The sequence below is a fragment of the Pleurodeles waltl genome, chromosome 3_1, assembly GCF_031143425.1.
Source record: "Pleurodeles waltl isolate 20211129_DDA chromosome 3_1, aPleWal1.hap1.20221129, whole genome shotgun sequence".
Taxonomy (NCBI): Eukaryota; Metazoa; Chordata; class Amphibia; order Caudata; family Salamandridae; genus Pleurodeles; species Pleurodeles waltl.
In genome coordinates, this window is record NC_090440.1 from 1,352,734,449 (window position 1) to 1,352,748,873 (window position 14,425).

Genomic DNA, 14,425 nt, shown 5'->3' on the forward strand with positions numbered 1-14,425 from the left:
ATTTTTGTCCTTAAAGGAAAACGGGTTGTATTCCAAAAATGAAAATGAAAAGTTTTCTTTTCATTTTTTCAGAGTAGGCAGTGGTTTGTGGGACCACTGCCTGCTCTGAAAAAAACATTTACGCTACCATTCACAATCGGGAAGGGGCCGCATGGGGCCTCTTTCCGTTTGTGAATGGATTAACACCAATTTGAAATTGATGTTAACTGTGATTGTTTAGGGACCACAAGGGATGCCCTTGGAAAGCCCTTTCCTAATTGCGAGTTACAATCAATTTTTTGCAAGTCAGGAACAGATACCGACTTGCAAAATAGGGATGGTACATTGTACGAGGCCGTATGTGGTTGCAAATGACGAAATTCGCCTTTTGCAACCCCAAAATAGCTTTGTGCATCAGGCCCATATTTGATGACCAATGTATATTTGAAAATTGGTTTAGTATATGTTTTTGTGTCAGAATACATGATGGTAAATTAAATACCATTGGCTGCAAAAAGTGATCTACATATCCCAAGCTCCTCTATGTCAGAGACCCACTATCAATACCTGAAACGATGATGCTACCTAGAGGAAATGGTCCAGGTTTGTGCACCTTGGGGATGATATAACTAAAATGATAAGTCTGAAATTGTCTTGAAACATCTAATATCAACATAATAAAGTTACATTTGTGTGTGAAGCATCTTATTGAATCTAAGCAACGATCCACAAATAGTTTGTCCTAGTAAAATATTCATAGTGGTTTTCTCAAACTATATGGTTTGACATAGACATAGATGATTAGATGATTCTCACACAAGTTTAACCAACGGTCACAGCTTGAGTGGACCATCTCGAGACAGCTCATACTGGAAATCACTTATGGCTGTTCCCTAATGCACATTTGTACAAAATACAAGGATGGTATAAAATTATTTCACAAATGTGATTGAGATTTATATTCAAAAGATGTAAAATAAATCCATTTTGATGTATCTATGCCACTTTCATTCGATATTGTAACAATATGAGGTGTGCAGTAGGAGATATCCATCTAGAACGGCATAAATCAATGCATGAAAAATTGTTGAAGGACGTCTGATAACAAGGTGTTACCGTTGATGGATAGTTGAGACAGCTTAGTCCCATCTGAGCTCTCTTTTTTGGTTTGGAATGTTTTTTGATAAGTTGTTCCATCCTCCGGGGTGTCATTTATTATGCTAGACAGGTCTGAATCATAGAGCAGTGTCTGTCAGCGTTTTTGGGTTTATTAATAAGTTCTATAATATCATATATTTGGAATATATAAAAATATAATATTTTTTGATGAATAGTTGGTCTTTGAAAATTGTATTCTTTTGCCTCTAGCATATTGAGATCTTAGGTTTCCGGGGGCGTATACAGAAGTGGCCTGGGGGTGAAACTGGCAGTTGAGCCTTCTTTGTGCGCCCTCAGGGCACTTTGGTATTACAGAAGAGGTCGCAAACACTTGTGCGGCTCATTCTGTAATACAGATAGGGCTGGCGCACATGTAGCACCAGCACTATCATTAGAGAGTGTTCCCTTATTTGAATGAAGGCATGCAAATGAGGGAATCTGCTTGCCTCTGCTCTCTCAACGTTTTACAAACATGGGCACAGAGGCAAGCATCCCCCTAGGCAGCACACACAAAGTGGGCCGCAAAAGGTGCCACACTTTCAGTGCACCTCCTAAAGGCAGGGCTGAAAGGGGGTTCCATGGACCCCGCTGACATCCCCTTGCAGGTGAATGCAGTCACTCACTGCACCTGCCTACACGGGGATCGCTAATCCTTATTAAAAGTGCAGAAAGATTGCCATCAGGACAGGGAAATAAGGAGCAGATTTTAAACAGTTATCCCGAATTTCTCTTGAATGCACTGCCCCGGGGCAGCATGAGTGCCCAGTTGTCCTGTTGGCAGCGTATCCAATATAACGGTTTGCTCTTTTCCTGTTTGCGTCCGGCGCATCTGCTTAAAGATGCACCATTGCGCGAACTGGAAAGTGTGACCTATCTGAAACATGACCCCCGTTCTATTTGGCTGGTTTCTATTAAGATTTTATTACACTTTCTTTTTGAATGCCTGATTAAAACATTCGTCATGACATAGAAGATTTTATGCAGAAAGTGTTGCCTTTTATAATGTAAATCTTCATCTGAGTCCCAAAAAAAGGGGGAGCAGTGTTCTAAAACATCTGGGGCCCATTTTGCACTCAATATTTATTTATTTTAAGATTGATTGCATTCCACTATTGTGAAAGTTTCTGTATCTCCAGTCTCTCCAATTTTACGTATTTTTGTTTTAGACTTTCTTTGTCATTTTTTGGAATGTCTGAAATAGAGCACTTATTACCAAATAGCCCCTCCAGGAGTTTATGTCTGTTGGCATCAAATTGTCCATGTTTTAGGAAATTCCTATGAGTTTAATGAGCAAGGGCGGAGTGCTAACACACACAAATGTATCAACTATTACAATAGTACAGTGCGAGAGACCATTACATTTCGTGCAAACGTTGTTATCAGTGCCAGTAAACAGTTATGTGGTACTCTACCATTGATCCATCCTATACCAATACATGCAACAAGACTGATAAAGAGATTTATTCACAAACCATTACTTAATAAGGGCAGCACACATGCAGTGTTTTGTGTGAAATACAGTTGATAAGATCCTCACACACCTGGTCAAACTCTTGGTGATCAGACACAATATTATGGCTTGTTAGCTGCATTTTAATGTATCTCTACCACGCGTATTACAAAGGTTTGGGTTCCCTTGGATACATTTGCTGCATCACAAGATTTGTCTTTCAATGATAGAGCTTTTTAGTTCTTGCCTACGGAGAGTTTTAGCTGTCTGTTGTTGAACACCTTTTATCATGCCTTGTTCTGAGGGCTACAATGGGTACATGGGTTACAGTGCCCTCACTGTGGTGGTTGAGGTCATTTGCCAGCAGTGCCATGGGATCACTCCTGCTATGGCGCTGCAGACTTGGCCAAGTGCAATCCTTTCCACATTTGACTTTCAGGGTAGCAATTGCAAGCAGTCAAAGGCTTTTCAGGAAGGTAGATCTCAGAACACGACAGTCAACAAACACAATAATCTATTGTTTAGCCCAGTGCTTTTGTTTTAAGTAAAATGAAGTGTAAGCGCATAGCAGAACTCAAACTGCACAGATCTATGGAAACTTAACACATGGTTGTAAGCAGTGATGTGCTACACCTCAACCTTTTATAGTGCCCTCTCTCCTATCTGGCTTCTGGATCCCATGGCTACAGTCCCAACACACTAAAGGCTTAGGCATCTATTGCAGACAATGTCGAATACTCTCACCGGTCCAATCTGCAACTCAATTCAATGTCTTTTACCCCCCTGGCAAAAGTGTACGCAGCAGACTCACCTGCACTCGCTAATCTCTTGTCCCAGTCAGAGGTTAAGCCTCACACTTATCTCCTGATTCTTTTTGCAGTTGTAGCATTGTGTGGCAGGTGTGATTCATGCTCCTATCCTCATGGGGTCATGTCCTCTCGTATGAGGGAGCCACAGCGCAGCCTCATATTGGGGACATCGTTCACGGGAAGAAATTGGTGCGGAATACTAGTTCAGCAACAGTTTTCTTCAGCAGCACAGGCCTTCCCTGCAGAAAGATGCACAGGTTCGACAGTTGTGGCCTCCAGACTGAGTAATCTGTGGTGCGTGTCTCTGACAGTTGAAGCCTCTGGTCCCGAGCTTCCAGCTCAGACATCAATAGCAGTACTTTCAACCATCCAAGTCATTGGTGGCCTTCCGAGCTACATTGGGGTATTTGTTGTTTAAAATTCGTAATGCAGCTTATACAGAAACTGTACAGAGAGACTGGCGGGAATCCTCCATGGCGTGGGTCACTCCTGATTTCTCTCTTTAGGTCAGTCTGCTTTCTGTGGGTGCTTCTCCCACTGGGAACATGCTGGTCTTTTCCTGTTCTGGCATGTGCTGCCTTTTCTGAGCAGGCAGACAGGCTTCTAAGCACTTCAGGCATACCCTCAGATACTGTAGGAGAAAGTAAGACATCAGGTGTTGTCCCCTTACCTCTACCTTTGGTTATCGGCTGCCAAGCAGACAACAGCTGTGGTTGCGCAATAGTTATTCAAGCATTCTGTGGCACACTCCCTTCAATTGTCAAAACCTAAGGACTGGAATAAAGTGGGTTAATTTGGACCCCATTTTGTACATATTTCCCAGACAGGACAAATAGATTCACTGTTTGAAGCTTTAGAACCGGTTTGTCTCTTACAACTTATTTTCAGGCTGCTCTTCAGATACAGCCTTTGTGCAAAATGAATGCTCCTCACAGAAGGTAGCAGTGGGACTGGCTCCAAGCAGAGATGTCCAAGGCTTGGGTACAATGAAGTGTGAGATCTCTGCACCTGGTTGTTTTTCAGTCTTCCTTAACCATTCATCAAAAATAGATGAAATAGTAGGCCCTGCCCAGAAACTTTCTTACCTTCAACAGCAGGAAATACCAATCACCCCATCATATATCAAATGGCAGTGCTCAGGAAGAACCAATTAGCAGCCCTTTGATAACAACACTCTCAATGAATTTCAAAGGGAAACCCTATCTTCCACCTTGTTCACTTCAGTGTATGGGTGTCCACCATCCAGCCGCAGAAATGCAGACAATGCACATCCAGTTGTTTTGGGACGCTGTCATCATCCTCCATCTTCTGACAGGCTAAACTAGAGGCATCCAAAATGGATTCCACCAGCCAAAGTGCTCTGACTCATACAACACAAAGAGTTCTACTACCATACAGGTTTTTCACACAAAGTGCTCATACACACACTTGACATGCACATAGAATGCCAATGAAAGTACTAAGTTTCACAAAACAGCATACCTTTACTTAGAGGGGTCAGAATGCCACATTCTCTCTGACACAGAAACACAGAAAAAAGGTCTGGTCATACTAAAGATTCACATAGCACAGTATGCTGCCACCATCGTTTTATGTGATGGGCATGGACAGTAACCCAATGTGCATTATGAGGTTATGCTTTGTGCTTCCCCCAGCTCACAGAACAGGTTTTGGATCAGCACTACCATGGATAAGCCTAGGCCTTTGTGGACAAGTTAGAGTCGTGGGACTCCAAGGACACATGAAGAGTTAGGATGGCAATTTCACATGAAGTTGGGCCACTCAGGGCATGGGTACACATCTGTTTACCATGCACGGGGTACTTCCATCCCCATACATGTTCTCCCTCTAATACATTAAAATATTTACATATATTGGACTTTGAGTCAGCCCTTTTACCCTTATTTGGATGGCTTTCTTGTTTATCTCATTTCCCTGCTTCTCATTCACTAGCATTTCTTCTTCTTTTTTGTTTGTCCCACCTCTGGAGTAGTTCTTTACTGTATTCTGATTGCATGACTTGTGTCTGTCCAATTATTTCTACCAGAAAACAACTTTTTACTTTTGATTTAGCACTCCATGGGGGTGCATGTGTTTTTTCGTCTCTACCTAGTGCTCTGGTTTCCAGTCCAAATCCCCCCACTCTCTTTTATTGCTCCCAACTCCCTCAACAGCAACTCCTTTGCTTTTATTTAGTTTTTAAACCCAGCTCCTTCACTGCTCCTCCACCTCCATGTTCCCCTACTGGTCTTTCCCCTTGACTGCACTGACATCCTTCTACCACTATGTCCTCCGTTACTCCCATGCCCGGCACATTACTATTTTGTTTACTTTTTATTAGGCAGGCCCTTCATCTTCAGTCTTCAGGAAGCGTGCTTCTTATATAATAGGCATTCGTACACACGTTTTATTCTTTTTCTTTTCTACTTCTCTAGGATAGATGTCTACCATCTTGGAACAGTAAATAAAAGAAAAGCAGAATGGCTGCAACATCATGTTGTATGCACCTTCATGCTTGGTGACACACACACGTATAAATGATCAAGCACAGCCAGTGCAGCTTCATGACACGTGCTCACAGGTGTCATGACGCATGCACATATCCAAATTATCACACATTTTAGCCATTGCTGTTCAGCATCAGCAAAAAGCATTAGTAAAAATCAATAGGCCAGCATGGCTTTTAAAAGGTGAGAGTGACTGGCTTTTCTAATAAGTTTTATATTTGTGGTAGCTGAATTTTAAAGCCACCAACCATCCACTGATGCAGTCAAGAGCGCTATGAGTGTGGTTCTGGGCTCTATTTAGCTGTTGGGATGCTAGGGTAACTAGTGCCTTTGAACTGTTTTGTGAAATCTGACACATCTTATTGGATTCAGTGGTCTTCTGGGAGTGTGATCTTGGTGGGCTGAGACTAGGTGCCAAGAGGGGAGTCTCTCTACTGAGAAGGTGGAGAAGGAGGCACTTGAAGGTGCCTAAGAATGTGTTGGCCTTGAGACTGTGGAAGGTCTTGCTGAGTTCTGGTATATTTCTCTGTATAGTCCTACGTGAAGTGACAAGGTGAACTGGCTTTGTGAATCAAGGCAAGCCATCATAAAATGTTTTTGAGGGATCACTCATTGATAGGCCCAGCATAAGCAAACAGAAGTGGTCCAACCACTACACAGGTGACTGTTGTTAAGTAGTATCCAGACATGCATGGCTAAATATACTTTTCAGTATTTGGCTGGTGTTGTCTTTTATGATGCTTTTCATGGTTGGTCCTAGGCTTTGCTCATGAAACAATTTTGGTTTGTTGGCACAGTGATGGATGGGTAGGTGCAACAGAAAGAAAATATATAAGTAATTAATGGTAAAACCCATACTCCACAAAATATATGCACAATTGATGCTTTATTAGACATACATCACAAATGTGATTCTTGGTTTTTAAGGTTCTAAATACACCATTCATTTAACTGTAATGTACAAAGTAGTACCAGAAGGGCTGGATCCCTGCTAGATTATCAGGATACCCACTATGTGAATTAGTTCCATTTAAAGTCATTGAATGCAAATGTGTCCTAAGAGAGATGCTGAAAAACTGCCTGTGACCCGTTCCACACGGCTTGCGTAAGTAACCCCTCATTTAGGGATCTTCCAATAGGAGGTTAGCATTACATTGTCCGAAATAATTGCTTAAAGCTATTAAGAAACTTCTTCTGAATTAGGCAGAAACATAAGAAGTATGAGTACAAGATTAACAGATCTGATCATTCATAAGAGCTGTACTATGAATGAAAGAGGACCCCTTATTTTCCAGGAAATTAAAAGACCAATGTCAGGAGTCTTGAATTGGAATGGATCTGATACAGGGCAGGTTCCTCTAAAGTGAGAGAGACTGGAAATGAACCAATGTTATTTTATGACCTTTTTAGAATTTGATGATTCATTTTCAAAGTAATTATTCCAAAGCATTCCTTGTACATCAGACAGCACAGCAGATATCTTTTTCCTTAAACTTGTCTTCATCAGGGAATGTTTCCTCTCCTGTTGCCTGAAATCACTGCTCGCTGTTGATATACCTGCTACCTGCTAATCCAGAAAGGATAATCCCTACTTGCTAAGGTCGAGGGACCCCACTGACTTTTGTTTGCTTCAGTTACTTACTGGCAATTACATTACCCTGAGTCCTACTCCCTTGTTATGTTATGTCATATCTTGTCATATTATGCTATAGTATGCTGAGCTATGAGGACTTTTAAAGTGCTGCTTATCACCTTTGAGTTTGTCATCTAGGATGATTCCTAGGATTCTTCCATGGTCTGTCGGCATTGGTGTGGGCCCTAGTTCGAATCTCAACCAGGAGGAGTCCCAAGGTGAGCTCTTACTCCCGAATATCAGTACCTCTATTTTTTTGATGCTTCAGGCAGTTTCCTCACACCCAGTCAGCCACGCAGATCATGCAGTTGTTGAAGTTGGTTTTGGCTGAGGTAGTGTAGACGATGAGCTGCGTTTGCATAAGAGATTATAGTAATTCTGTATGATCTGATGATGTTAGCGAGTAGTGTCATGTATATGTTGACTAACGTGGTGCTGAGTGATGATCACTGTGGGAATCAGCATGGGACTTTCTTGTGTTCGGAGAAGTAACAAGGAGTTACTACTGGGTTCTTCCTATGAGGAATAAGGCTATCCATTTAATAACTGGTCCCTGGACTCTGATGTCCTGTAGTCTTGTGACAACTGTGAGGTGGGAGAAAGCGTTAAAGGCCATGTGAGTGGTCGAGGAGGATAAGAGCTGCAACTTCTCCTTTGTTGAGTATGGTCCGGATGTCATCTGTGGCTGCGATGAGTGCTGTCTCTGTGCTGTGGTTGCTGCTAAAGCCGGATTTTGAGCTATCCAGAAGTTGATGGTGTTCCAAGTGGCTGGTGAGTTGTTGGTTGACTTTCACCATGACATTGGGCAAGAAGGGTAGTAGTGAGATGATTCGGCAGTTGCTGAGTACACTGGAATTGGCTGTTGGTTTCCTTAGGCAAGCATTGACTTGTTTGTGCTTCCAGCTTTCTGGATAGGTTGCAGTTTCTATTGAGTTGTTGATGATCAAGGTGAGTCTTTCACTGATTATATTTCCTCTTAAGTTGAAAAAGTGGTGGGAGTATGGGTCAGTGAGGGCCCGAGTGTATCAGGTTCATGATTGAGCTTGTGTCCTGTTTGGTGAATAGGTTTCTGTTGGTCAGGTGTATGCCTCTGGTGCAAGTGGGAATGAGTGGGTGATGAGGTCAGTCAACTGGGGGTCAAAGTTACTGTGGATCCTCCCGCTATGGAATAAGTCTAAGACATTATTGCAGAGTTCTTGCAAAGGAATGATGTTGTTGGTTGAGGCAGTGGGGTTGGAGAATTCTTTGATGATTGTGAACAGTTCCTTGCGGTTGTTGGAGCTGGTTTCAATTCTTGCTGCTAAGATTCTTTTCTTTGTTTCCCACAGTTGGTGGTGGTGTTGTTTGAATGAGGCCTTGTAGATAGTCCTGTCAGTCATTTGCTGGCTGCTCCTTTATCTCCTTTCTAGTTGTTTGCAGTGGTGTTTAGAGTTCCTCAGGTCCTCAGTGTTCCAACTGAACTGTTTATTGGTCCTTCTTTGCTCAGACTTTTGATTGGAGAGAGGGGGTGGGCACAGTCTGAAATCCCGTTGTTGAATCCTCTGATGCTGAGGTCTATGTTTTTGGTGGTCTCTGGTTGATTGGTGATGAGAGTGTTGAGCCATTCTGATTCTGTCTCTTTGTTATAGCTGTAGCTGGTGCTCTGGGAAGAAGTGGGGGTGGCTGTTGTTGCAGTGATGTTGAAGTGCACGATGAAGTGGTCAGTTCTTTTGAGCGAGGAGATGTGACTAAAGTAGACTTTGTCGTGGTGATGTTGGGGTCAAGGGTGTGGCCTGCTGAGTGTGTTAGTTGTTGGACAAGTGGTTGAATCCACTGTTGTTTAGGCTGATGAGGAGGTCTGGTGAGTTGGGGTCTGCATGGTCACCTAGGTGGAAATTGAGCTCACCGAGGAGTATGAAGTCTTTGGAGTTGATAACCAGAGGTCCGATGAGGTCGGAGATGAGGTTGCTGAAGCATGTCCATGGTCCTGGGGAGTCAGTATGGGAGGGTCCTGTTGATCATTGTTCTGTCATTGGTTTGGAATTTGAAATGCATGCTCCATGGGGAGGTTTGGTCGTCTGTGAACGTGCTGCATCTGATGGTGTCTTTTTGGAGGATGGTGAGTTCTCATTCCAGTCTGTTGAGTCAGTCGATTTTGTAGCCTGGTGCTTAAGCCTAAGTGGAACTCGTGTCATTTCTGTGGAGCTACCAAAAAACTCAGCGAGAATCAGTGTAAATCCACCAATGAGCTGAAAAATGATCTTCTTGCCATTCATACTGTCTTGTTCATGCTGGCAGCGCACTCCTCTCTGAAAATCTGCACAAACGTCACCATGTCATGGGCACAGCCATTTTGTGTTACCCTCTTCTACTTCTCTTTCTGGCCTGCTTTATTACATTTCTAAACGTACCTAATCCTCCCCATCTATTCATCCAACATATGCCCCATGTCATTTACTTATTTTATCACTGTCTATTTTTCTCTGTGTGTATTTACATTTCTGTGTTTTCAATTTTGTACTTTGGTTTTTGTTTTCTTTTCTTTCTGTCTTCCTACTTCAGTTCCTTTTCCTGCTATGGCAGAAGTGGGAAGCAGTGGCACCAGTGCCACCCGCATCCCCTTTGGGTACCGACAAGTTGAAGGGATGCAGCCCTTGTAATAATTTCTTAATATGTTGCCCCAGGGAGGTGGTGGTCCCTGGGGCATGAGGGTGGGGGTCCATAGGACCCCCCATTACTTTATTATACTTGTAGCCCTGGGAAGATGGTGGTACCCTCGTATACAGTTTGAGTATAGCCCTGGGGAGGTGGTAGTGCCCAGGGTATGGGATGGCTGCAGCCCTGCATTTATGTTTGTTCTTGCCTCACGGAGGTGGCAGTTCACAAGGCTTCAGGGGTCCGCACGGTCCCCTTGCATTTTTTGTGCATGTCTCCCCAAGGAGGCGGTGGTCCACAGGGCTTTTGAAAGCATTGGGAGAGGGCGTACACCCCCCTTATCAATATTGTAACTAAGCCTGCCCCCCGGATATGGCCCACCAAGGGACAAAATTTCAAGCAAACGTGGGAGACCATGCTTGCTTTTTTTTTTTAATTTAATGGCAAAATTCGCAAATATTCTTGAATTTCACTATCAATAAAAAAAAAATGCTTCTTTGCCCTGGTGGGGGACCCTTGGAGATCCATGCACCCAGTCTAGGACGTTAGGGTAAACGAACTCTGGCCCCTTTTCTTTTTTTCATTTTATTAAGACTCAGCTGAAGATGCAGCCCAAAATGGCTGCCAACACTTCTTGGCTGAAGCGTTGGCAGCCAATCAGGTCTCTGTACGAGATGGGGATGATCTGCCAAGTCTTTGTGTCTCTAGCTATACAAATTAGTATTTCTTTAAATATTTCAAAAACTACTCAACGTATTTACAGCAAATAACAACAAGGCTTCTTTCTAGACCAAATGCTACCGTGTGGGCAAATTTTGTGTGATGCCTGCCAGCGATTTGTGCTGTAGTCGTGTTCACATTCCCTAGGGGAATTAAAAGAGGAAATTTACTTTTTTGGCCCTTGCTCGACGGATCACCCCCAAAACTTTCCATGTACAACAAGACATAGACAAGTCAAAAAGTGCTTTTCGATGGAAACTAGGACCACCAGTAGTTAACACACACAGATATATATATATATACGTTTATATATATATATATATATATATATTTACCAAGGAGACACGAAATACTGAGGCTCAAAAAAGTGGCGGTCCGACCATGGTTTCGGGAAACACCATAAATATAACAAGACAGATTCTTGTAATAACAAGAAAGGTCAGGCCACTTCCAGTGAAATTGAAGCTTTTACTATCCACAGATTATTCCTCCCAACGCGTTTCAGCCGTAGCCTTATTCACAGATGGGGGAACTTGGCACATTAGCATACAAATACCTGAGATCAACAAAACTAAAGACAGACAAATACAACATATACATCGATTTGCTTTGACAACATAGTGGCCATATTGGGCTGGTCCCTTGGACATAATATATCTTTCGCACTTTGGTATTATTCTTTATCTTGGTGTTACTCAGCCTATATAACAAATGTCTTAATTAAATTAGTTATTTATTGCTGTCCTGGATATTTTACATAGTATTGTTATGATCTCTTATACTTAATAAGTGCCATACTCCTATTCAAATCGTGTCTTCTACACTGCATTAAATATATACACGTGCTCATAACCCCATAACCAAAAGTCAAAGAAACCCTGTGTGTGAAAAATCAATACTAATACTAACAATACATGTATACCTAAAACTGATACAAAAGAAATATTCCATTCATATTATTCAATTTTTGCCCAGAAGTAGCTAACCCAGATGACTACACATCTCCTCGCTGGAGTTCAACCCTCCAGGCGAGAGTGTCATAAACCTAATGATATATTTGGACTCCAAAGTGCGCCAAGTTTTTTGTCTATCAACACCCTCGCGGCTATTGCGTTCTAATACAATAACGCCGGGATTCCCATTAACGAGGTTATCGGACAGAGACGGGCATTTGATTGATACATGAACGTTGCATTACTGTTTCCATTACCGGGCTTTGAATTTAAGATTTGGACAACTTGGATTTGTTTGTTGTATAATATTGACAACGGTTGTAGACGGACAGGATTAACCGTTTACACTATATTTCGGCTAACAATAAGCCCTGAAGAAGTCATTTGGGATAAAAATGTTCCCATGATGAAACACGTGTTGGCTTGAAATGTATTTCCAATGGATGAAATGTTGAGATTCAATAAATCGGCTTGAAATGCATTTCCAATGGATGAAATGTTGAGAGTCAAGTTATTGGAAGATTTGATTCAATAAATCACTTTGATTGGACCAGACGTTACAGAACTTTGTTAAATCTTGACTGAATTGTTCTTCTATAGCATTACTAAACTGTGTTGACATATACCTTGATTGTAAAATTGTTGGGGGCCTCATATTGTTTGCTACAAATGATGAAGAACAGGTTGGGAGGGGAGGAAGTAGTGAGGTGATGCCCTTTGATGACCTTATGGAAGTTGGGACCTAAAGGGGGTTTGGAGGAGCCAGAACAGGTTTTGAGGCAGGAGTATGATCCTTTAAAGTTTGGAGCCATGGATATAGTTTCCACATGTAGTACAGGTGATGAGATGGTAACAAGATAGAAGAGGATATGACTGGATTCTGAAAGGAATCACAAACACTTAAGATGTGGTGGCAACCAACTGGTAGCCCAACGCTCCACTCATTCCAAAAAAAGGGGGCATGTAATGGGAAGGGGCAGAGTCTTGGGCAGGCTCAAGGGGTGACATTTGAACAGATGGAAGAATAATTATGTAGCATCCTTGACTTAAAATTGCAGCCTCTAATTGAGTGTCTCAACTCAATAGAGGCTATGATTAAACGGTTTGAGCTTATCCACGACAAAAAAGATCCCTTTACCAACTTTAGGGAGGGACGTAGTGACATGACTCAAGAGCCTGATGGAATCCCTGACACCCAGAGAGCACGCCTGAGATGGAATGGAGAGGAATTGCTGACCCATCAAGCAACAAGTAAGGAAAGAGGACCACTTGTAATTAATAAACCCACTAAGGGACTTCCTCAACGCCCATGTAGTGGACATCGTGTGGGTGAAGTGGAAGCGGTAGGTGATCCAGTTAGTGGATCAGAGGAATCTGGGACTGGGTGTTCGCATTCTGACACCCCAGATATACGCTCTAGTATTCCCCCAGATGCACCACCTACATTATCATTCTCGAGAACGTTCCACAGCTACCAAGAGGAACAAGTGAGTTGCATAACTCATTACTAAATAAAGTTGCACATTGGCTATGGATACAGTCGGGCTGGCCACAGGGCCTTTGTGAGGAAATTATTACTACTCGAAGGGTGGTAGGGTGGGTCCCATGCCAAAAGCTTCACATGGTGACTGTATAGTTGTGAACTTGAAGACACCCAGCTGTGTTCAATCCCTGTTTAATTTGATTAGTGCAAAAAGCCAAGTGAACCGGGGTATTCGAGTGTTACTTCTGTTTTTTTTTATCCCTCAGTAGTAAGGGGTATCGGGAATATTTAGTCTGACATACACCGATCACTATAAATCCCGGATATAAAACATGCCACCTATAAGGTACAAATTCTGAACAGCTATTACCCACTATCCACACTAGATCAGCTAGACTGACTAGGTCTATCGGGGCAACAGATGGACAGGAGAATTTCTACACCCCCCGGACCAGCTGTCAATGAATCAACTCCAGAGGCTCCCTTAGGAGGGCTTCCAGTAAACCGGTGGGTAATATTATTCAAAGCAATACAAGACAACTTTATCACTAATCTCTTGGAATGTGGCAGGGGTGAACCTTAAGGTGGCTGATAAGGAGTGGAGCTCCGTTATAGGAAAATATGATGTTTGTGTGTTCCAAGAAAGCTGGGCTTTTAACAAGGTCTTCATTAGTGGATCTTCCACTTATAGCATGGAAGCCCTGCCACCAAGGAAACAGGGCCGGGCAATTGGGGGACTTATGATTTTGGTCAGAAATGACATAGCCTGCAGACATGAATTACTGAGGATAGACTCCCTCGAATTAACGGGCATTAGTTTACGATTCCCAAGGGGATTAACTTCAGTGATATTAAATGTGTTTGCACGTTCATTGGAAGCAAACAGGGAGTCCTCGGTTCTGGTCAAACCTTAGTGGAAACTGATAAAGGTAAGTCTAGATTTATAGTGGCTGGTGCTTTTAATACCTTATTTGAACCGTGTCTTGCTCTCAACATGGTAATCAGGGAGGAGGATAAGAAATGGGGTGTTCCACAGTTGGCTGGCAAGCCAATATGTCATCTTTCCCATATGGCCCTACAGATAGTGGGAATGGTACCG